Here is a 25,089-nt window from a genome sequence, read left to right on the forward strand (position 1 = left end):
CCTTTCAAATTGATTAATATTTGAAATTTCTTGAGGAAACTATTGGACATATCAATTTCTCGACACATATATTTATTCATATATTTATGTTTTATCAAGCTACAGAAATTTGGTCAAATATTTAAGTACTGGTTCTATTTGGAAGATATATCAAATAGAATAAACTATTTTGTCGAAGCAATATATTATTGCGCAAAGTTTATTAAAAAAAAAGAACTTACGCTCATAAAGAAACAAAAATAGTAGATCATATCCACGGGTAAGCCTCCAATAAATCTTCACGTGTACGAGGATCCAGCGGAGAAGAATCTTGATCTTCTACGCTGACACTTGACGGTCGTCAAAAAATTTCATCACCGATTCGACCGAGCCACGAGGGCTTAAACTCGGAGATGGGCAGAACTTTACTCGAATAACAAACGAATAAAAACTGTACAGCGATTTATTCGCAACGTTTGTTCGATCAAAAAGTTTCTATTCGTTCAACGTGAAACAATGATCCAATTATCGTTATTCAAAGTTTTCAGCTAACGAAAATTTTGTCCATCTCCGCCTATAAACTTACACACGCGACAGTAGGAATATTCTCGATCCATAGCGTGTAACGTTTAGACTAACATTAAGATGCTGAAACATACGAAACGTGATTGTCATTTACTCTGCAGTAAGTCCTCAGCCTATAATCTCACAACAATTTGCGATAACTCGAAACGAAGAAAAAAGAACAAAACAAGACGAAAAAAAAAACAGAAACAAAAACCTGTGAAATGGAAACGCGTCGCTGGTGAAACATTCGTGTTCGACCTATGCGCAATGTGTTCAGTTGAGTTTTTACATGAATCGTCGTGAAACGCGACATGTAAGCCTATTCGGAGACGCAAGAAAATCGATCCAGGAAATCGTAGATCGCACGAGTACTGCAGGGTTTACGGGGAATCGAGATGCTCGTTAAAAAGTCAAAGTTAAACTTTAAGCAATCGAGAACAAAAAAAGAGTGGAAAAAAAATAATAAAAAGGGAGAGGAAGGAAGAGAGTGGAGGGGGGAATCGTAGCGAAGGCATCTGGAGCACTTGTTCAGAATTTCGAGACGACGAGACGATTAGTAATTAACAATGTTTTTGGGAACCGTGTCTACGTTCCACGCACGATCGCCAGATCGAATTATTGGTGTCCGTAGAGGTATATATATTTTCTTACTGTATAACGATAATTAGCTCCGCTGCTTTGACACGTTAAGGCCTTAGTACATTAAAATCAGTTACGCTGCTGCATCGCGGTGCCGAATAGGGTTGCCAACTTTATCCAGTATGAAAACAGATAAGAAATTTCCATCTTTATTATGCGTTAGAAAATCAATTGTGGTACGAGTTTGGTGTTTTCTAATTTTTACAAATAATAAAAAGAGAAAATAGAATTGAAATCGGTTTGCTCATCAAAAGCCCTCTTTAGAGCAACAATTTTCGAATCTCAAAATGAAAACGTCTAAAGATGGAAGCTTCATAACATTCTTGAATTAAAATTATGCAATATCTTGTGTGATATTAGAATTGTATAAATGAAACATGAAATAGGCAGTTAGAAACTAATAAATGGAAAATGATTGGTAATCTCGTGAATGAATTAATAATGTTAGGCCGTTTGGTAGATAGCCCATCGTAACTCATTCATGCATATTATCCCTTACACACTATAGGTAATATTATATATGTATGTGTATATTGTATTACCTATATGTATAAAATATAGAATAATCTATATGATCAAAAATATATAATATATATTACATAATATTATATATATATAAATGGTGTATCCTCCAGCATTATTCATCAATGTTCATGAGATTACCCATACCTTTCGTTTTCCATTTGTACCATTCTTGAGAAATGAGAAACACTAACTTTTGTACCATACCAGATTTTATTACGACTCTGAAATGATCATTCTGTAGAAAACGTAAAAGAGGAAACAGAAAGAGCTGTAGAAGACTGGTTGGCAACCCTAGTACCAAGAAACGAAGGGAAACGATCGTTTCGTTGCTCGATCGCGATGAACGAATCGTGGATTATAGATGATCGCTCTGTACGTTGTCGATTAAAACCCGACAATTTGAGAAACGTTCCTCGTTGAAATTCTAATTCGAACTGATTTATGGGAACTAGAGCCTTAAGCTAGTTGTACAATTTTCTTAGATATCTATTGTTTTAATATATGGATTGTCTATATTGTCCGAGTGCTCGTGTTTATTAAACGAACAGGGAAAAAGAAATGAATAATTTTTCTGGGAAATCCGGGACAACAACGAGAATGAAAGAATTCGAGTGTCCCCGGATTTCAATTTTTTTCAACGAAAAGAAAAGAAGAGATACAAGCGAAATAGGTATGCGCAGAAGCGACGAGGCGGCGTGCTTCTGTTAAATATGTTTCATGGATTTGTTAAGAATCACAAAATGTCTTTCTAGCTAGTATAGTTAACGGTAATTAAGAACTCGCTGATTCCACGTTCTCATGGCTCATGGCGTCACAATAAAGAATAACAATGAACACTACACTCTAACAAATACTTATTATAAATAAGATATAACAAATATAAAGGATAAATATATTATATTGAATTAATAATGATTTAACGAGATGAAATTTTGGTACAATAAAACGAAAAGATCAACGTCGTGGAGATTATTTCCCTTGTGATATGTATCCTGAAATTCACGTTATTGTCCAGTTCATTGATGTTTTTCCATATCGCAGTAACTATTTCATCTGCGTTAAATTGAAAAGTTCAGAATTCCTTGATTTATAAATAAATGGATTTTCTTAGTAAATACACAAATGTTTTATTATCGAATACATTTTTCGTATACACCGATTGAATGTTCCATAAATATAATTTAAAATAAAAATGATTAATATTTTTTTAAATATACAGAGTGTCCCAAAAATGTCGCAGGTCCTTGAAAGGGATAGTTCGGGGGTGATTTGAAACAACATTTTCGCTAAGGAAAAAAATGTTTCAAATCATCCCTCGAACCACGCCTTTCAAGGATATCCAACATTTTTGGGACATCCTGTATTTTGTTCAGTTTAAATTTATAATCAGAGCTGGGTAAAATACGTATTTTAAATAGTAAATAGTGAATAAATATTTTATTTCGAATCTTGCATGTATTTTTAAAAATAAAATATTTTGTTTCGGATCATGCAAGTATTTTTTGAAATAAAATATTTAATTGCTGAAATTTTATATCCCATTTGAAATACTATTTTATTTTAATTATGAAGAATCTATTGTTTGAAATAGTATTTAAAATATTTATTCTACAAATATTACCCACCTCTGTTTATAATATACGCTTGGATATACCGCCAATTGGTATACGTTCTGCTGTATCGATGCAAGCGATCCTCCCACTTACCCAAAGATTTCTACAATACCGACGAATATAATAGTTTTCATTTTCTACATATTGCATAATAAGCAAGATATTGAAATACAACTTAAGTTAACTTCAGCATTTCCGTCTTTAAGCACTGAATTTATCACGGATATTTTCGCACATAATTATTAATATTTATTCGAAGATAGTAGAATCTATGTAATTATTTCTCTTATCAACGTCCAAAATTCTGTTTGCGTAATTGTTGTATACAAAAATTTATTACCACTTGCGCATCAACAATGGAGCAAATGATAGATCAAATTGCAATTATGGGAGCGAAAGTGGCGGAAATTCAGTGACAAATAGAGAAAGATGAGACTCGATTGATCGATCACTCGATGACGCTTAGCCAGGCCCGTTGCTAGAGGTACTAACGGCCTTATGTCATTTTAATTTACGAAATTAACAAGAAAGTACGAAAAGTGAGTAAAAGTATAGAAGCAATAAGTATTTGTACGATTCTAATGACGAACCATTTACAGTAGAGTTTGTAACGTAAACACATTAGTTTATTGCTCCGTACGAATTAGAAAACATCAAATTTTCAGGAAAGTACTTTTAAAAAAGACTTTAATAGAGGAATTGAAGAAGATCCCACTTTGAATAACTAATAATTTAGTTAACTTAACGCCTAGAAGAGTTGCAATAATGATAAAATCAAAGGGAAATGCCACGAAGGAAGTATTATATACTTGTAAATCAATGTAAATTTCTTTTTTTTTAATCAAGTTTTAAAAATTAAACAGTCGTGCGAATACTTATTGCTTCAATATTTCTATCGATTAATTGTTTTTTTCTTGTTAATTTCGCAACTTACAGAAATAGCTATTTTTGTTGTTGTAATCTATCTATTCTAGAGATTTCCGAGAATATGTAGAATGTCATTGTTTACAAAAAGTAAGTTAATAAATTACAATTTTACATAGTTTTTTTGGAAATTGATCGGTGTACGAATACTTTTTACACCCACTGTAATTAACTTTATATAATTAACTTTATATAATAAAAATTATATAATGAAATACTTCATGAAAAATAGACGGAGATTTAATCGTTCAATCATATGAAAATTTCGAATAAATCTCTGTACGTTGATTTTATTCGTAATTTATAATTTTAATAAAATTTTGTCCATCTCCAACGCGCCATTAGCAAGAGGCACCCCGAGGCGCGATACATCGGCTGGCTTCGTGTAAAGTCGGCCCTGCGCTCGGCCATCTGTAAAGCCGACCGGATTCGAAGCTGTGTGCGTGTCCAGTGCTCCAGTCGTGCCAGAACCACCGACCGGTGCGAACGTCCTTCTTTCCTCGTTTACCTACTGTCGTGTATACGTGCGCATCGGTGATACATAACGGTCGTGTTGAACACTCGCTCATCGCCACCGAAATTCCATCGTCCAGTGCATTTTTAGCTGGTCTTTTGAACCGATTCGAACGCGAGAGACTGTCCAGAAAATTATTCTGTGCGCGAGAGAATCGCCGTTTCCGTGACACGTATTAATGTGGAAAAGTTAACGAGAAGCGATCATCGGGCGAACGTTGTTGCCTTTTCCTGTAAACGTGCATTCAACGAACGAATACATCATCGACGTATATTGAAGTAATTTTGGCTTTCCTGTTCGCGGAACAGTTCTAACGTTCTTGAACCGGTGGCGAGTACCGCCTCGGAAACGATTTCACGATCGGCGACGTGAAGTGCTCCGAAAGTGTTGTAACAGCACGGTCGGCGAGGAAGTGAGTAAACACGTTTCTTTCTTTTTCTTCTCCTTTCCTCGACTGAATACTGATAGTGCAAAGTACAAGTTTTCTCGTGTGTTTTCTCCCCTCGATCGTTGCCCACCTCCGTGTCGGATCCTTAGCTAAACTTTTTGCGCGTTTTTTTCACGTTTTGTCAGTCATTCGCATTTCTTTTAACGCGGTCGATCATTTTATGACATCTCGATAAGTTAGATTCGGCGCGACTTTATCGCTAGAACAGCGACTTCCGAAACTCTTTTTGATTAGAGTTTGTTCATTTGACAGTATAATTACCGAACGTTGACATTCTGTTGTTGTTAGTGTATACCGAGTGCAAATATTTTATTCTTAACTGTAAACTCCTGAAGAGGCTCCAAAATATAGAACAAAACATCGAGTTCATTCGAATCATTTTTATGTATTCCATTCATTGTAATAACGAAAGATAAAAGAAAATGTACAGTTCTACATTTCAGAGGCGAACTGTGTTATATCCAAATGTTGGAAATTTCTGATGAATATGTTTAACTCATATTATGACAGCGTCATACAGAACTTTTTTAATTATCGGAACAATTTTCGACTCTCAGTATATTTATCGAAGGTTGTCATTCTTTTCTCATTAATGTACATTAAGTGCGAATATTTTATTAGTAACTTTAGATTCCTGAAGAAGCTCCAAAATATCGAATAAAACTTCAAGTGTATTTGAATCGTTGTTATCTGTTTCGTTAATTATAATCAGGCAAATTAAAGTAGTATATACACGATCTATACTTAACTATATTAAGTTCAAATGTTAGAAATCTGCGATGCATAAATTAAGTCGTTCAACTAATGTTACATCTTTCATTTAATTTCGTATTTCTTTTCGATATTCATCGCAAAATATTAATTTATCAAAATTTAGATGTACTATAATCTGTCTCAGGTACAGACAATCAAATGTACGAATTGAAAAATCAAAGTGAATTGGCAAGGTTCAGCAAATTGCTACCGTACAAAGTAAACATACATAAAGGCCCGTGTCACTTAATCTTATATACGAATTTGCTTATATTATTTTGGATACGATTTAATAATTTATTTTATATATTTATTTTTCGTTAATATTTTTACTTCGCATTGGATGCTTTATTTTATGTATTCAGTTTGCTATTTCATTTTTGCATAGTACTCAATGGTTCATTTTATATATTTGCTTTGCTATTTAATCTTCAATCATCACATATCAATTTAATCGCAACGTTTATTTCATCGAATGGCTAAATTTTTATATGTATTTTATCATGAAATTATCGTTATTTCATTCTGTAAATCAAATTCTAATTCTTATTTTAACAAATACCAGGCAATTATCATGTTTTATTCGTTATTCGTAATTTTTATCGCGATAAGAATATTGCCCATTCCTGCAATAGAATTCTTAACAATTATCCGAAGAGACCTCGTAAATGGATTTCTTCCAGTTCAAGTCTCATCATGGCATTTTATTTATCCTCCCTCCACTGCTCTTTACTACGATTACCATACGAGCGGCTACAAACGAGAAAACGATGGAAATAGAGCGCGTAAAATAAATATCACGTTGCTTCACATGAAATATCGTTTCTTTTTTTTTTTTCATCAAACTTCAAAGCTTAGTTATTTGTTGACCAGAACTATCTATATTTAATCGAAACAGTTTACATAGGGTTCTTCATATATATTTTTTTTTAACTAACGAATGACGTTTTTCTTTTTCTACGGATTTTCCGTCTGGAGTATAATACAGTGGGTGTAAAATGTATTCGTACACCGATCAATTTCTCAAAAAACTTTTCTGTGAAATTGTAGTTTCTTAACTTCCTTTTTTATAATCAATGATATTTCACATATTCTCGGAAGTCTCTAAGATAGATGTAGTCCAAACAACGTTTACTAGTTAATATTAATTTGTGAAATTAACAAAAGAATGCGAAAAGTGAGTAAAAGTATAGAAGCAATATGTATTTGTAGCAATAAGTATTTGTAACCATTTACAGTAGAGTTTGTAATGTAAACACATTAGTTTATTGCATCGTACGAATTAGAAAACATCAAATTTCCAGTGAAGTACTTTTAAAAATGGCTCTAATAGAGGAATTGAAGAAGATCCCACGAAGAAAGTATTATATACTTGTAATATAAATTTCTTTTTTCTTTTAATCAAGTTTTAAAAATTAAACAGTTTTGCGAATACTTATTGCTTCAACATTTCTATCGATTAATTGTGTTTTCTTTGTTAATTTCACAAATTATATTAACTAGTAAATGTTGTTTGGACTATATCTATCTTAGAGACTTCCGAGAATATGTGGAATGTTATTGTTTATAAAAAATAAGTTAATAAATTACAATTTCACACAGTTCTTTTGGAAATTGATTGGTGTACGAATACTTTCTACACCCACTGTATATATTTTGGAGAATTAGTGCAAATTGTTGAAGAAATAGAGGTTTATTCTGCTCTAAATTATAAATGTAATTATTAATGCTCTCGGGGAATTTGGAAGATTTTGTTATTTTCATTTGTTAAGGGGGTATTATCATCTAGAAGTTTGTTTTTTCAGTAATTTTTAGGAATTAATTTTGCGAAAACTATGAAACCTACAGTACCAGGGTTTTTTATGCATAATAAAACAGGTTTCAACTAACAACACAAATTTTTATGAAATACTTCATTGAAATCTAATACAAGTTACGCGCTGTTATGCAGGTTGTGGCGCGAGACGCTCGTTCAATCGGGCGCGCAGGTTGTGGCGGTTCTAGTCGTCTGAGATAGAAAAACAAATTTTTTTTTCAATCTACATGAATATAATTATCGTCTGAACTAGGATTAAGTAAGTACTAAATTTTTCATCGGAATCGTAGCTGTTTGAAAATTAAGGTTTAATTTTCCCGGAAAATTGTCAACTAAAATATGAGAACAGGGCTAAAATATTCAAGCTATCGGTATAATTCTAGTTCAGACCATAGGTGATGGTGCCTTCGAAATGTGTGTAAAACCAGAAGTCAGTCGGTCCAATAGTTTCTGAGACAAATGTGCCCCCGACTTGAAAAATGTCGTTTCGAGAAAAACGCGTTTAAAGTTTGCTATACATTTAGCACTAATACTGGTGAACAGCCTTTAAGCCTCTGTAACTATGAGAGCTCTACGAATTTCAAATTAATATTTTCGAGGCACTTTCTCAAAACCCCAAATGATAAGAAAATGCAAAAAAAGAGTCGAATTTTTGAAGTTTCTAGACGATAATACCCCCTTAATAATTCAATCGTCCTCGACGCAACGAGGAGGTGGGTTATCGCACACGACGTCTCTAGTACTTATCTATTCGTTACTGAAGGCTCATTTGTTCGCTTATAACATGTTTTCAACATGCTTGTTTTTCCAGGTTGTGGTAACATTTGACGAAAATTTATTATAATAGGATGTAATGTTTATTACTTAAACAATTATAATAACATATAAATCTATTGGTACTTACAGTCTTCGCAATCAATACAGTTAGAACGTTTTCGACTTGTATTAAAATTTGGATGGGTTATAACCTCAACATTAAATTATTAATGTGAATATTCAATTTTTTGGATAACTTATCTAAATTTTAATGATTAGGACCCGAATATAAAGATCGAATATGTTATAAATATATTGTTTTTGATGACTCTGAGTGTCTATAAATTTATTTATTTAAAATAATCAAAGCAATTTCTACAATTATTATAATATACATATATTATACATCTGTAATTTTTGTTTAACGAGTACATAATCGTTACCCATGCACACGTACTATTAAAATGACTAATGTTGTACTTAAGGCATCTTTAAACATTGTACAATGTTAGTAATTACGAAGAAATTAGGAGTGTTCATTGTATTAAAATATTACACTAATTTCATTTATTCATTCTACACAAGAGACTAAATTCTTAACTGATACTGTAACTTCTTTACTTCAATAAAATGTGTGATTGTTTACATGAAACCTACTATTTAATTTAGACTTTCTTCAATAGACATAGAGAGTACGAATACTTGTGGGATTGGCTGTAGTTTGCCTAAGCGAGAGTGAGGTTCCTATCCTACCGGGCGCCATAATCTGGAGACCTCACTCTTGCTCGGGCAAGCTCTAAACACAATAGTTAAATGGTCGAGTACTTCAATATTCACATGTCCAAGTATAAAACGTTGCAAAATGTAATACACATTGTGTGCCAGAATGACTGCGTATGGCATAATCGTTCTACGGATCATGCATGATCGCTATAATTCGGATGACGACGTTGAGTCGTCATCGGCAATACCGATTAACGGTAGCATTTGTAATTTAGGTGATTTTATGTTATGCGTTATTATTTTGTGCTAATTGCGTACTTTTAATATAGCAAGATTGCGGATACAATGGAGACGACGCGTCGTGGATGATGCTTTCCATACAATTGAACGAGACTCGGTTTCTTTTTGCAAATTTTATGTTAAATCTCTTTTTTTTTTTGTTAACGCCGACAACGCATCGTGGTTGACGGCGTTAATTACTTCAGACATCTATAGTATTTGTCCGAGAAGTTTGTCAACGACCGAACTAGTCGCACGATATTCAAACACTTGAATGTGTTTCGATCCAATCACACATTGTCATTTATTTAAAAAAGATGTGGATGGGTTCATTGACAAAAATAATGAAAGGTTTACCTTCTGTATTGCTAGTTATATGTTTTTATTTCGTACTCGCCTATCACGAGTCGAAGCTTCTGTGAAAATGACATAAACGGTAGTATAGTGTTTGAAGATGACAATAGGTGTAGTAATTACCGGATAATTCTTTCTAGGTTGACACTGCTGGTGATAACAGTTTACGTGTAGCGTGTTCAGTATTTGCATTACGATTATTCCGCGAAATGTTCGCGTAACTTTGCTCGTGGGGCCAATGAGCTCACGTCTGATTCGTGTGTTTGCTTTCTGTGAAACTTTTTCAATGGATCGCCAGAGCGGAAGCGAATCGAGCGTAACGATATCTTTCTGTAACCCCATGTGTCTCCAACGCAGCCAAAGTTTTTTTTCGAATAAATAGAATAATTCCCATCTCACAATGCATTTATCGAACACTTGTCATCTCACAATACGTACATTTAAAGGACACTTTTTTTTATCGTACACAGCATTTAATGATCCTTCGTATTATTTTGTTTTTACATGAGGTATAAACTTAAAAATGTATAAATAATTAAAATTGATAAACAATTAATGTTCAAATGTATTTTCTTTCTAAATAAAAAATTAAAATATTAATACTGTGTTTCTATAAAATATATTATTATTAAAATATATTTAGCAAACAGTTGTATTATTTTGTAACTACGTGACGTGTAAAATGAAAAGTGTTGACATTATCAAGAACTTACAATGAAATTTTAATCATTTTTAATATATACAAGGACAAGCAGAAAAAAACGTACTCTAAATTTGATGCACATTTAATACAACTAATTTATAATGATTAATGCATAATTGCATTTTATGTTTAAACGCAAATTAAAATAATAATTCATATTTAAAGTGATAAAATTAGTTGAAAGTTGAAGCAGTAATTTGTTCTTTTAGTCATGGAATATTTTTCATCTTAAAAATGTAGTCAGTGAACACTTTCATTATTTTGTAACTATGTAATGTTTTAATTGAAAAATATATAACAAACTGTAATTGTGTTGATCATAAATATTGTTTACACAACAAATGACTATTAACATTGGTTTTTTGGTACTTCCTATAGTCAAATTATATATAACACGTTTTCAATCATCCTTGATGTAGAAAGAGCAAAGAAAGAACATATTGTAAAATTGACACTCAGCTGTATTTTATGTTTGAAATGAAAATAATAATAGACGGCTAAAAATTGTAAAATCCGTTCAAGGTTGAAAAGTATCCTATTCCATCTGTGTAGTATCTACTATTTAAAGTAGTATTTGAAATATTATTTCGTTAAATTATACACGGTATTACACTCTGTAAAGGTTAATGACACCGCACAGTTGGTGGCAGTTGTATGGCTTTCAATTTTTCAAGTGTGATTCATCTGAACTCTATACTGTTGAGGTCAAGTCGAATATAGTTCTTTTGAAAATAAATCGATTCGATATCCAGCGACGAGTATCATTTCGTTGGCCTCGAGAAGTACTCGTCGAATTAAATGTTCCACTTTTAATGAACTTTCCAAGTACTTGATACCGTTAAATTGGTACCAAAGTCTGGAACGGCTACATATATGGTAATTCAAATTTAGTATCAGCTGTGTACAGCAATTTCTACACCTGTCCTATATTTAGAAGCACTGAGTCAGAAAAAGGCATTAATCTGCTCGTCGCATATTACTAGTCAGCAGTTGTCAACTATAGTATACACATGGGAGTTTTAACCCAGTGTTCCTCAAATTTTTTATTCTTCGCAGTCGAATGAAATTATTAAGTAAATGAAAATTCATTCGTGATTGAAAATATTTCTATTCAATCTGATGGTGTCTTTTTCTGTTAATTCAATCTATTCGTACGTTATCGATTGCGAAAGCGTAGAAATATAAATATAAAGAAAAATTGGTAGATTTGTATGAATTTTCTTGAAATTTATTTAATACTTTGTGTATATGTGTTTCCGGAAGACGTTTGTTTAATCAATTTCTCTACGTCTTTGTCACATGCCCGGCCCCTTCAGGATGATAAACTAAAGTAATACACATATTCAAAGAAAACACACGTTCTTATGAGGTTAATTAATACACATTAATAATGAAATAATTTATTAGAGTAACTAGACACAGCCAATTCTTATTACATGACTTTCAGGAAGATGTTTTAAAAGAAAATTTTTAATGAAAATTTAAACCAAATTTATTATCTTTCATTACTTCTATGTAGTAGGAGTAACGAGTATTGGATGGAGATGAAGAAGACGAGCTGGCAGACACCGAAATTAAATGAAAAATAAAGAAGATCAAAAGAAAGGAAGCTGCAAAGGAAGATGAAATTACAAGAAATATGTGGGTGCATATGGGAGGATCGACGAAAAGTATTTAAAATAATAACGGAGATGTAGAGAGGCGGTGGATTTTCGGAGGAGTGGAGAAATGTGGTCATTGTGCCTTTATTGAAAAAGGGTGATAAAGAGAATATAAAAAATTACAGAGATATCGCATTGTTCAACTCAGTGTACAAGACCTATGCAGCGATCTTAAATCAGCGTCTAAAATATAACGTTGAAGCAAAGGGAATTTTTTCCCTGAATCACAAGCGGGGCTTAAGAAACTCAACGGAACGATGGATAACATATACAGGGTGAGTCTTATAACGTGACGATCTCAAATAAATCGTAAGGTATTCGTTGTACGACAAAATGTTTCAAACAAAAGTTGCATGGTATCTAGGGGGACATACAGTCATGTGATCTGTTTTCTATTACCTCACTTTTTTATTGAGATATTAGGGTAACCTTCAGTTTTTTAAATGAAATGCCTAATATTTTTTTTCAAATTCGGATAAATCATCAAATTTTGCGTAAAAAAAGTATTACATGAAGTGGGACTTGAAATGAATAATTACTGAGATATTTATAAAAGAAGTTTATGAACAATAGCTGCTAAGGTTGAAGTACGACATCCTTCATTTTTTACAACTTCCTGTGATACCTTTTTAACCGACTTCGAAAAGGAGAAGGTTACTCAATTCAATATGTATCTTTTTTTTTTACGTTTCTGTACATTAAAATTGCCATGTTCTTTGAGTCTTCGACTAAGGCTTAAGAAGGTAGAATGCGAGGACTGATTTCGATTAGGATACTTAGCTTGGTACAAGATCTTAGCTCTTATAGCATTTTCTTCACACGCACCATAAACAATTATCATAACGTTGTTTCACTGTTACTGAACATCGTAAGAAAAATGTAGCACCTTTCTCAATACGACTTTAACGCTTACCGAGATACTAAATAGGCATTTCGTGTTGATGATTATTAATATTTAACAGGGAACTTGTTTACAGACATGACCTACCGACGTGAATAAAGTCGTGCTAAGAATCACGTTGACTAAGCGTATTTCCTAATAGAAGATTATTAATTTGAAGATATCTCAGTAATTATTCATTTCAAGTCCCACTTCAGGAATACTTTTTCACGCAAAATTTGACGATTTATCGGAATTCGAAAAAAAATATCTGACATTCCATTTACAAAACTTAAGGTAACCCTAATATCTCAATAAAAAAGTAAGGCAATGAAAAACAGATTGCAGCACTGTATGTCCCCCTAGATACCATGCAACTTTTGTTTGAAACATTTTGTCGTACAACGAATACCTTACGATTTATTTGAGGTCGTCACGTTATAAGACTCACCCTGTATAATCCGAAACATACGACTGAGAGGGTAACGATGTGAAAAGGTGGCGAACCGTATATTTTGTTTATGGATCGAAAAATGGCCTTCGAGAAAGTCACTAGATCAAAACTTTGGAAAGTGATGTAGAAGAGAAGAGTAAGAATAGGTCTAATAGAAAGAACAAAGGATTTGTATGTAGAGACATCGAATACGATCAGACTTAGAAAAAGATGGCCAAGCAGGCGGGATAATAATTGGGAAGGAAAAACTATGGTCATTGGCATATGCCGATTACTTCTTAGTGTTGGTGGCAGAAAGGAAGGAAGCAATGGAACAAATGATAAGAAGATTAAAGAGATTATTAGATAAAAGTAGCTTGGTGTTGAACACAAGTAATAAAAAAATGATGATTTTCAGAAAAGGAGGAGGTAGGACGAAAAAAACTAACTGGTTATAAAAAGGGAATGAAATTGAGGTAGTCAAGAGTTTCATACATCTAGGAGTCAAAGTGCAAAGAAATGGGGATATGATTGAACATGTGAGAGAAAGAGCTAAAATAATCAATGTAATAATAAGACAAGTAGGTATGGGGCATTGGAGACAAAAGGTTCAAAGACTGCTTTAAAGGGTAACACCGCTCTAGAGGCTGGAAAAAAGGCCTAACTTTGGTAATTAATTTTGAGGGTATCCCAAAAAGAATAACAAACAAAAATTGTTGTATTATAATTTTAGTACAAAATGGCGGCGACGAAGCGAGTCTTAAAAATTGACTTTTTTCAAAACGCTTTCACGGGAGGAAGGTTTTCTCGTTATATATAACATTTGGAACAAAAATCCAACAAATTTCATAATATATATACTGTTGACTATAGAAGTACGTAGCAGTTTTTTATTTAATGTAAACTTTCGTTTTTTTTAACAATTTACTATTTATTTTCTAGCCAAAAATTGGGTTAGTTCGCTATTTTTACAAGATTTGATTAAAAAAAAAAAAACCTCTACGTACTTCTATAGCCAACTGTATATAGATTACAACATTATTTGGTTATTTCCAGATTCTATACACAACGAGAAACCCGTCCTTCCGTGAAGGCGTTTTAAAAAAAGTCAATTTCGAAGGTTCGCTTTGTCGCCGCCATTTTGTACTAAAATTGTAATACAACAATTTTTGTTCATACTTCAAAGTAAAAAGTAAAAAGAAATCCTACTCTTTTTGCGATACCCTAAAAATTGATGATCAAAGTTAGGCCTTTTTTCAGCCTCTAGAGTGGTGTTACTCCTTAAGAGGAAGGTATTTTATTTATAAGGTTTCACCGTATAATTAAGAGTGTCACATATTTTCATGGAGCTGAATTTTTTGGGTGGACAGAAAGGGTACAACTTGAGATGGATACTACGTTTGAGTCGAGATACATAATTTGAACAGAAATAGAAGGAGACAAAAGTTAAATGAATGGAAGGAAAGCATTGAATATTGTAGAAGGGATTAGGAAGACGGAAGGGAAAATCGAAGGAGTTTCTTAGGAAAAGGAACAGAGAAGGACAAAAAATGGTGTAGAAAGAAAGAGTATTTCACAAGAAATTGATATAGCCAGGGTGTGATTAGAAGATTGAGGGGGGGGGGGAAGATAAAATGATCGAGGAATTGATTACTAGAGATATAGAAAATCAAGAACAAGTGCAATGTAATGAATTAAAAAGGGCTTATTATAATACTAGATACAGGTATTTGATTACAGGACGGATGTCAGAGTATTTAAAGAAAGATTGGGTGATTAGATAACCAAAAACTGATTGCAATAGCGAGGTGCGGAAAAACCGTAGAATAGGTACTAGATAGCGTTTGAAGGGAGAGTTCTAGGCAAAAAGGTCTATAATATAGACATCGTGGACGGATGAGTGAGTTCTATAACATGTAAAACTAAATTACATTTCTGGGCCGAAAGGCTGAGATTAATAATAAACTAAGTAACTAGTAGGAGTAACGATAGTAACGAGTCGGAATAAACACGGAACATTGTGTTCATAAATCTACAAAAGTTGACTAAATTTCTTTAAAAATAAATTAAAATTCTGTTCCAACTAATAACATAACTAATACAATTTATGAAATCGATATGTTTACTGAAGATTCCAAAGCACAACGGATATTTATAGTGTCACATGACATTCATTTTAATCATACAAACAGTTCTTCGTGTTTTGATCCATAATTTTGACTCGTCTTCAGAATTTACCTGTATATAGTGACCAGTACCGTATTAATTCTAATAATAGACAGATCATAATTAATGAAAAAGAAAATTGAATAGGTGACAGTTTAACTTATCATCGATGAAAATAGTTAATACTGATTCAGTCACATTTCTTTAATAATATTTTTAGTATCGACGACAAAAAATGTTTCATCAACTATTTTTAGTAAGAGTAAAATATAATGGAAAGCTTTTCTTTTTAAATTAATTTATTATATAATTGCTTTTTTTTGTGTAAGAACTCGTAGGTGTTTGTGAAACATATTTTGAGATACACTGCTGTGACCTACGATAGAAGGATAGGAGATAAAATATTATATAATAAAATGTAAGTGTTATTAGATCTCGATTACATGTTTGAGTATTGCTATTAGTGTTGGAAGTATTTGTGTAAGCATTGAAGACATTCCGTTGGGAATCGATTTTGCATATAAGTACGTACCGTGGAATCTTGATTACCTGAACCTGGAATTGGAACACGTAGAGCTCCAGTAGTGAAACGTTTGGATAATCGAATTTTAATAATCTAGCATTCGGGTAAGTAGCATTTGAATAATTGAACGTTTGATTAAACAATGTTCATATAATTGAGATTATATTGGAAGTATATGTTTTCCGAGATATGAATATAAAATGACACGTAGAGTCGAATTTTATTGTAATCACCATCAGCGACCAATATAATTTCCTCTTTATAACTACTTGTCATTTATTGCATAAGTTTATAAACTTATAAGCTTATATACATATATAAGCATATCATATCAGAAATAATATGTAGGCATGTAAATATATATATATATTATTTGCGGTTTCTTTTCATTTCAATGTTTCGTATATTTAAACAAATGATTGAAAAGTAGAAAAACAGGAATGAATAATGAGTAATGATTATGAGGACAATATTTTGTCGAAGAAGTGTATGCGTCTAACAGACATAAGTTATAAGTTGAATGTCTTCCTATTTTGTTTTTTTTTTATTTTCAATAGTAGCATAAGAAGATAGATGGTAAAAACGAAGGGAATGTTAGAGAGAGAACATGATTATTAAACAGAATGTTTTTGTCTATAATTTTAAAAGGACCGCTAAAATATTGTTCTTATAGTCATTACTTAGTAGCGGTATCTTAAATATTAGTTAATATTTTTTTAATTGTTAATAATTTCATAAACAGGTAAAAAAGTTTTAGAGTGGACAATAACATTTTACATACCTTTGTATTATTTATGATATGCTCGTATAAATTAAAATGGATTTAATATTAAACAGAATTTATTTGTCTGTAATTTTGAAAGCAAGCTCCCTATACTAAAGACATGTTATTTCTTTGTATTCAATTACGTAATTTACCGGAATTATTGCGAATTTATGAATTTATGATGCCTAGTGATTTCTAATTTGAAATCATATAGTAGCTTTTCGTTCTATATAGTCGGATTCTCGCTATCATTTTTTCATACTTTCATCATGATTTAATGCTACTTGCGATACGGTTGATCCCACCGCTAATATTGGGAAGTATGAGAGCGGTTCCGCATAAATATACGATACAGAGGCGAATCGCTATTTCTATCTGCTTTCAATACACCGAACGGAAGAGAGTGGGTGGCATGTGTTTGACACACCCGTTCGTGCTCGAATTTTTCATCAAACAAAATGGAACTTTTTCAATTCTCTTCAGATCGTTTCAGTGTTATTGTGTCAACTGATCCGTGTTCCCAGTTTCCGATATGACAGAAACAATTTTCTTTTCGTTTTGTGTAAATTGTTAAAGCTGATGAAATTTATCACACTCGGCTGGCAAATATTAGACGTTATAACCGCGACGTTGATCCCCGTGTGAAAATATATAGGGTTACTAAAAAATAACGAGACTTTGGTTTATATTTCGAGCCAATGAATATTCATAATCAATTAGAATGTTTTAAATTTCGGTTGTGAATTCTTTTCAATTTTTATTTGATGTAAACTACAATTTTAAGACAGTGAGGTAATAATAAAGATACTCCGTTAGAAAAATTTGTTAAGAGACATCGATAAAATTACGAAACAAATCAGACGTGTAAATAAATCCAAATGTTAAAAATTGAACGATAACTACATGTTTAAGTAGTTCAGTTTGTAATAATTTTGAGAAGTTCACACTCATAATTTTCATTGTATCTCCACCGATGTTTCCAAATACTTTTGTCTAAAGGGCTACTATCATTGCTTGTATTTATTAAAATTGAAGTTTCTATTAAATCTGTTTTACTGAAGAGTACCTGCATTGAGGTCGAGAACGTAACAATAAACAATAAGTACTTATTAGACAAAAACAAGAACATTCAATTGTAAAGTATTTGCAAAGTAATATTATGATTACAATTATTCAAAGTAATGCATGTTTATATCAATGCATTTATGAATTCGTCGTTCCACGAACCAGGTCGTGTTTGAACATACACAGTAGTAATTAAACTGTTTAATTAAAATGAGATCGAATATCAGTTTAATAATCATTTCATAGTATCAAACAGTAATCAATTAACAAGCAACATAATAGCACCTATAATTGTTTACAGAATTATCCTGCGTGACCACTCCGGTTTTATCTACAGTGTGTCACATTTTTATTTATAAATGTTGTACTTATCTGAGAAATTAGAACGTATTAAAGAAAAAGGACGCAGGAGCAAACTCAAAACGATCTTCAAATTTGAAGACTAAACAGCAAATTTGCCCACTGAAGTATTTAGAATCGCTGAAATACAGTGAACCTATTCCGTAACTTACCTCCATGATACCTGTTCCAAGGGACAGATGGCGTAAAATAAATTGGAAAATTGTCATAACACGTTTTAATTGTTTTTCACCCATATTCGTGTTAAATATATTCCTTGTTCGTACTTTTGAGGCATTTACATTCTTTTCCAGTAAGCTCAATGAAAGAAAAAATTGTAATAAAATGAAAAAAAAAAATTGATCGGTCAGAGATTGAATATTAGTGAAAGAAAACAAACGAGCGCTAGTAACCTGCGCTTTAGTCACCACGCCTGTTAAAGTATCTACTAAAATGTTTTGCATATTTAGTATATTAGTTACTTGTAAATTATTTTTTGTTTATTTCGAGAATGGAGTGGCGTTGGTACACACAATATTTATTAGTATTGTAGAATAACGCTAAAAACTTGATCGAGATCCGTGACAGGTTGATCAAACATTGAATGCGTTTTTCTCGAAATGTTGATTTTCAAATATGTTAAAACAATATCTCAAAACTGATATTTTGTATAGAGTTAAAATTGTGCATACATATAAAATACACTCCTAGCTATGGCCTGAATTAGGATATTTTTAGTATTTAAAAATGTACTATTTTCTCGGAACTAAAAGCACGATTTTTGTAGAAAAAAAATATGACTTAATAAGTACCGTAATTTTGTCAATTTCCTTTTAATACTTTTTTCCATACATTATGTGATGTTCATATTCATATTGAATAAAACGAAATCATTTTTCGGACCATCAGGACGGACGCTATCACGTCATCATTCTGAGCCCATTCCGGTTGACGTGACGTGGAATATTGCACGTAACTTCGAAACAAATTGAGCAGGATGGTTGCAAACTTAAGAGAATCTTGTATATCCATATATAAAGAAACGTACTAAATTTCAAAAATTCATATTGATTATTTTGACTGCAAAAAATCATAAAAATGTCTCAAAACTGGTAAAAATAAAAGATTGTTTCCTTAATCGACTTGAGTTTTTAAATAGACAAATATCAGCCTACTGCGTTTTATTAATAAACACATTTAAAGTTTCAGTAGCCTTCGGTTGAGCGCTTAACATATTCCACACTCGAGACTATAGTCCTTGCAGGTCTAGAGATTTCTTTCTCAGTACTTTATACATCATTCTTGAAATCTGTATCTTTCGAGAAATGCAAAAAAAAAGTAATCGATTTATAAACAAATTATCGTGCTGTGCTTCCTTAAGAAAGTCATCTTGTACGCGTGAAAATCAATATGTTCAACAATTTGTTTTCTCAAAAAACAATTGATTCAGTAGAAAATATGTTTGTTGGAGTTTATTACACATATTCAATAATAGAAAAATAATTTTTAATTAGACGTTAAAATAAATAGCGATGCTGGTTCCATTACTCGACAACGGGAGTACTGTAGTGTGAATTTTCATTTGAAAGAAAATTGTACTAGCTTTTGCAGCAAAAATTGTAAGAAATATTTATTCACATTTTAATTATATTTACAACTTTTTTTCATCAGAAAATAGTAAAAATTGGCGGTACAGCAAGCCGACGTAAATAATTGTTTTTGATAAAACAGTTTCATAGCTCCTATGGTTTAGGCTAACCTGCTTGCGCGAAATAAGTCAACTAAAATTGTTTGTTAATTATGTAGTATGAGTTTAACTATAACTAGAACTAGAATGAAAGAAAATAAAAAAATGGCAACCTTTTAAACTTCGATTGTCTTCTTCTTTCTGTTCTTTTCAGCTGAAATCGAAAACCCCTTTTAAATATTTTAGATTTCCTACGGTATAGCTTTCAAGTGAAAAACGTGATACAAGTAACCCCATTTGACGGTATTGTAATTTACGACGTGACATGACATAAATTGTCTGTAATTGGACCGGGTCGAATACGATATGATGCACGCGAAGTGATTAATACAATTAAGAAGACAAAACAAAAGAAGAAGAACAAGAAGAAGTTGACCTTGAAACGTCCTTGAATATCTATCAGCCACTGTTTTATATTTTTTGCTTTGTGAAAACGTTTCTTGACTCGTCCAGGAAGACATGAAAACAGATCACAACGAACGCGTGCATCGTGGGATTAAGATTACGCGTTTGTAAATATTTATATCGCGGCGCACCGACATGGATGCGCATCAGTGTCGCTTCGAATAGCTCCCGCGCATATCACGGCGACGTAACGCGTGACAAAAAGAAAAACACGTGACATTACTGAGAAAACCTTGGGAAAAACGAAACTCCGTTTCGTTAAGTTGATAACACGACACGTCGATGAACGGAGCACCGGTCATACGAGCCATCCTCTCGCAATTTATGAAAATTATACGGGTAGCTCTGTAAAACGAACTGGCTTTGTACAAGGTGATCCGCTCGCTGGTAGACACAATGGACAACCACAACAATAGTTGACCGTCATTGTAGACTTTATGACGATGACCTATACAGCCGGTTTCGCTGCGGGGGTCACCGTCATAAAGTCTACAATGACGGTCAATTATTGTTGTGTTTGTCCATTGTGTCTACTAGCGAGCGGATCGCCCTGTACTCACTAATAGGGATCAACTTAAGCTGACCGCAATTAGTAATCTGACACCTTTTCAGACAAGGAACGAAGAGCTAGACTTTTCGTTCAAAACCGTACGATATCAGAATTAGGAGGTTCATATTTCAATATTTTTATTCTTCTTATCTATGTTCAGTGTTCACACATACAGTGGGTGTACAATGTATTCGTATACCGATCATTTTCCCAAAAAACTTTACTGTGAAATTGTAGTTTCTTAACTTCTTTTTTTATAATCAATGTTATTTTACATATTCTTGGAAGTCTCTAAGATAAATGTAGTCCAAACAATATTTACTAGTTAATATGATTTGTGAAATTACCAAAAAAATGCGAAAAGTCAGTAAAAGTATAGAATCAATAAGTATTTGTACGATTCTTACGAACGTAACCATTTACAGTAGAGTTTGTAACGTAAACACATTAGTTTATTGCTCCGTACGAATTAAAAAACATCGAATTTCCAAGAAAGTACTTTTAAAAATGAAGAAGAATTAAAAAGATTTAAAAAATTGAAGAAGATCCCACTTCGAATAACCAATAATTTAGTTAACTTAACGCCTAGAAGAGTTGCAATAATGATAAAATTAAAGGGAAATACCACGAAGGAAGTATTATATACTTGTAAATTAATGTAAATTTCTTTTTTTTTAATCAAGTTTTAAAAATTAAACAGTCGTGCGAATACTTATTGCTTCAACATTTCTATCGATTATTTGTTTTTTTCTTGTTAATTTCGCAACTTACATAAACAGCTTTTTTTTGTAATCTATCTATTCTAGAGATTTCCGAGAATATGTAGAATGTCATTGTTTATAAAAAATAAGTTAATAAATTACAATTTTACATAGTTTTTTTGGAAATTGATCGGTGTACGAATACTTTCTACACACTGGAATTCTGTAATGGATGAATCGATTACCACAACACTTTTTCGTTTTGTAAAGTACATTCGGGGGGTTTAGTTTAATCAAATTGACTCAAATATTTTGATTTAAGCTAATAGTAATGACGAAAAATATTACTTTTTACTTTTTGATACTTTTCTTTTAGGAAGGTTCAATTTTTTAATTTTTTTTAAATTTTTGTACTTCAAAAGTTTCCTTTTCCTTGAATAATACTACTAGTATTGGTACTACTATCACACTCTTTTCAGTTTTTACCTTTTTTCAAAAATAGTGGAAAGTGAAAGAGTGGAAAAATTAATTGTACAGAAATGTGTAATAACATATTTGTACACTGTATTAATGTACACGGACAATTTGATACCCTAATATCATTACAAAATGTATTTAGTAATGGACCAATAAATTATACTTCACTATTAAATGCTCTTTAGTTTCACAAATCTTGTTTTAAAAAATGTCCTACCATTTGTTTTTGCTTGTGTTTTATAAAATTATTAAAGACTTTTATAAAAGTAATTTTACAATTTTAATTTTTATATCCGTAGGTTATTCTATACATAACTCATATTAATCAAAACATTAATAGAAATGCTGTTTTAAAACTGCTTAATTATTTTTCTTATATATGTATATTCACACAAGTGTCTCTAGTAATATTCTAAAGTTTCTAAAGAAGCTAATTACTTATAGAAGTAAGGGCACGACCTCGTTTTTTAGTTTCGGTAATTGGCCAGCTTAATATCAAGACCGGCAGCAGAAAGAATAATAAGCTCTGCAGGTAGCGTTAAAATTTATATTAACGGTTTTGGTGGCAAAGGCCAAGTCTATACGTGAACTGTACCGAATAATGTAATGAGTTTTGTTTCGATATATAGCCAGTTCCATACATATTTGTACCCTCTACGTCCTTTAAAGAAATTTGTCTAAATTAATTGTCAGGCTTGGAGTTTTCAAATAATAATGGGTATTAAATTTATCTCAAATGGCGAATGTGATTGCGGAGCAGAGTTTCAAGATTTGAACCATACTGTTTGGCAGTGGCCGGAATATAATGATCAGTGAACGATGAAGTTTTGTTCCATATGCTCCTCAGTAACGAATATCGTCCTCCGTATTGTATCAGCACATTTTTGAGTGAACCGGATATTAAAGGGTTAAAAATTATTTATAGTTTTCTCAAAGACTGTAATATAATAATTAATAACTACGTTGTTTTTACCACAACTGTAATTGTATGCTGTATAAGCCATTTATGGTTTGAAGCAATAAAATAAATAATAATAACGGGTATTCGAAAAAGTTCAATCAAGAAGTTCGATCAAGATGAGAATGCTACGCAGGCTAGTGAAAAAATTTGTGATTTTTATGGACAAAATGCTCTATCAAAATTTTGATGTCAAAGATGCATTACGCTGTGGTCGACCAATCACAGAAAGATGCGATGAAATCATGCAAATGGTTGAGAAACGCTATGAACTTTTTCGAATACCCAATATATTTTAAATATATACAAGCATAAAGTTTATTCACGTGCATATTTATAATGAAACATTTATTTGGAAACATCAAACCTATCATTCAAATTAGGCTTCCTTCAATAGATATGGAGGGTGGGAATATTTGTGGGACGTACTACAGTTGCATGCAAAAGTTTCCGGCCAAAAATAATTTTGGAATTAAATTATGTATGATAGGTGTAAAGTAGAAATACAAATATATCATAGTAAGGAGTTTTATTATACTATCGAAATGTACAACTCGAAAATTTGATACAACAAGTAATAATTATTTATAACAAAAATAACAATTTTTACTTCTTCATAAGTATCCGGCCAAGTACAAAACATGAAGAAAAAACACGATAACTGAATGAAAAATGTTCAAAAATGGTTACAAATGAACATTATCATCGATATTTAATAACTATACCCTGTGAAGGTATCACGGCGGCACATCGGTGAGGCATCGATTCGATAAGTTTGATGATTCTATCTTGACAGATATTTCTCCACTCTTCTTGAATGTTGGTCCATAAAGCAGCTTTATTGGTACAATTAACAGTTCCTATTCTTAGTTTAAGCTCTTGCCATAAATGTTCTATGGAATTCAAGTCTGGAGATTGACTCGGCCAATCTATAATTCGGATCTTATTCTTCGTGAAAAACTCCTGAAGCAATCCAGACTGATGTCTTGGATCATTTTCTGGCTGAAATATCCATCCTCGTGGCAAATTTCGACGGGCATAAGGTAGCATTTGTTCTGATAGAATATCCCTATTCATAGGAGCGTTCATAGTATCCTCAATTTTGTAAATTGCACCGACGCTTTTCCAAGAAAATGGACCTCAAAGCATAATACTACCTCCACCGTGCTTCACTGTTGATATTTAATATCGGGAATCATTCCTAGTGTCTTGTGGTCGTCTAACATACCTTCTCCCATCATTTCCAAATAAATTAATTTTAGTTTCATCCGAAAACAGCACTTTCTTCCAATCTTTAACTGTCCAACTCCGGTGTTTCTTTGCAAACTCTAATCGGGCCTTCTTATTTTTTTTTACTTATCAGTGGTTTTTTAACTCCAACCCGTTCAAAAAATCCAACTTCTGTGAGGCTACGTGAAACAGTACTTTGACTAATGTCAGTCAAATGGAAAAGGAAGATAATGATCCAAAACATCAGTCTGGGTTGCTTCAGGAGTTTTTCACGAAGAATAAGATCCGAATTATAGATTGGCCGAGTCAATCTCCAGACTTGAATTCCATAGAACATTTATGGCAAGAGCTTAAACTAAGAATAGGAACTGTTAATTGTACCAATAAAGCTGCTTTATGGACCAACATTCAAGAAGAGTGGAGAAATATCTGTCAAGATAGAATCATCAAACTTATCGAATCGATGCCTCACCGATGTGCCGCCGTGATACCTTCACAGGGTATGGTTACTAAATATCGATGATAATGTTACATTTGTAACCATTTCTGAACATTTTTCCTTCAGTTATCGTGTTTTTTCTTCATGTTTTGTACT

General features: G+C 32.3%; 1 protein-coding gene across 14 annotated transcripts in view; it reads left to right on the plus strand.

The window, feature by feature from the left end:
* Positions 1-4,709: 4,709 nt before the first annotated feature.
* Positions 4,710-25,089, plus strand: part of LOC128891195 (inositol 1,4,5-trisphosphate receptor) — a 112,654-nt gene continuing 92,274 nt past the window's right edge. For all 14 annotated transcript variants that reach the window (XM_054150498.1, XM_054150505.1, XM_054150502.1 and 11 more), the window contains exon 1: positions 4,710-5,173. The gene's annotated coding sequence lies outside the window, so the exon portion shown is untranslated. The remainder of the gene's footprint in view (positions 5,174-25,089) is intronic.

Source organism: Hylaeus anthracinus, unplaced genomic scaffold (assembly GCF_026225885.1).
Source record: "Hylaeus anthracinus isolate JK02 unplaced genomic scaffold, UHH_iyHylAnth1.0_haploid 12001, whole genome shotgun sequence".
Classification (NCBI taxonomy): Eukaryota; Metazoa; Arthropoda; class Insecta; order Hymenoptera; family Colletidae; genus Hylaeus; species Hylaeus anthracinus.